Raw genomic sequence first — 1,067 nt, 5'->3', positions numbered from 1 at the left:
ACGCCGTGATCTTCACAGCCACCTGGCTGCCATAGACAACCCCCCCCCCCCCGTCACTATGGCAACCATGCCGTCGCCATAGCAACCCCTGCCATCTCCATTGCCATGCCGACCGAGCAACAGCACCACCAGGAGGAGTGTTTACACACGCCAACCCCCCCCCCTCCCGTCTCTCTAAATCACAGCAACAACATGGGAGTCTGGAGAGGATCAAGGACAATGGTCTCTGAGTCACAGTCAGGAACTAGTTCTGGTGTTCTGGGTTCTAGTATGGGTTTAGTACCGGGACACACCAGCACAGGCGTCTGGCATGAGGAGCGCCTTCGTCCCCTCGGTGTGATGTTCAGGGAAAGGCCTGTCCTGTCAGGCCTCAGGCGCCCTGCGGGGGTCCGGACTATCATGGGAGATATGAAGACTAGAGGGATCTATCTTTCTGTACAGAGCATTATTTTTCAATGTCTTTCTTCGCATATACAGTAACTGGTATATTTTTTTGTAAAAAGTTGTTTGCCACAGATATATATATATATATATATATATATATATATATATATATATATATATATATATATATATATAATATTATAATGCCTCGTTAATTGCAGTCTGACTAGAATGTATTTTTCAAACAAGAGACAAAAAGGGCAAACTGTTTACAAAGATACGATTTTAATAAGTAAACAATACTTAATGTGAGTATAAATTTGAATTTCTGACATTTTGGTATAAAGTCGAAAAAGAAATTAAATATACCGTATATTTTCTGGTCACAATCTTGAGTGGATGCAAGCCTCTTCCCCCCCCCCCCCCCCCCCCCCTGTCTCTGGACACAAATGGACTGACCCCAGAGTCGGGTTGTGGTTTTTCACTGACCATGGGTTATGGATCTGCAGAACTCTCACCACATAGGGGGGGGGGGGAGAATGCTAGGGCAACCTAGACCATGAAAAAGGAACTTTTGTTTTTAACTTGTTTATCTACTACTTATACATCTATATCCATTATATACCTGTTTCACATGTTGTCCTGACGTGTAATGCAGCTCAAACCCTGTTGAAGTCTTGTCG

At 44.1% G+C, this 1,067-nt stretch overlaps 1 protein-coding gene across 1 annotated transcript in view; it reads left to right on the top strand.

Annotated features, from left to right (window-relative positions):
• Positions 1-500, top strand: part of crtc3 (CREB regulated transcription coactivator 3) — a 28,805-nt gene extending 28,305 nt beyond the window's left edge. Inside the window, exon 15 of the mRNA XM_083691013.1 lies at positions 1-500. This exon is cut by the window's left edge and continues 1,169 nt beyond it. The gene's annotated coding sequence lies outside the window, so the exon portion shown is untranslated.
• The last annotated feature ends 567 nt before the right edge of the window (positions 501-1,067 follow it).

This window comes from Argentina silus, assembly GCF_951799395.1.
Source record: "Argentina silus genome assembly, chromosome: 19".
NCBI classification, from domain to species: Eukaryota; Metazoa; Chordata; class Actinopteri; order Argentiniformes; family Argentinidae; genus Argentina; species Argentina silus.
Note: the sequence above shows the minus strand (reverse complement) of the source record. Positions and strands in the feature narration are given on the sequence as shown.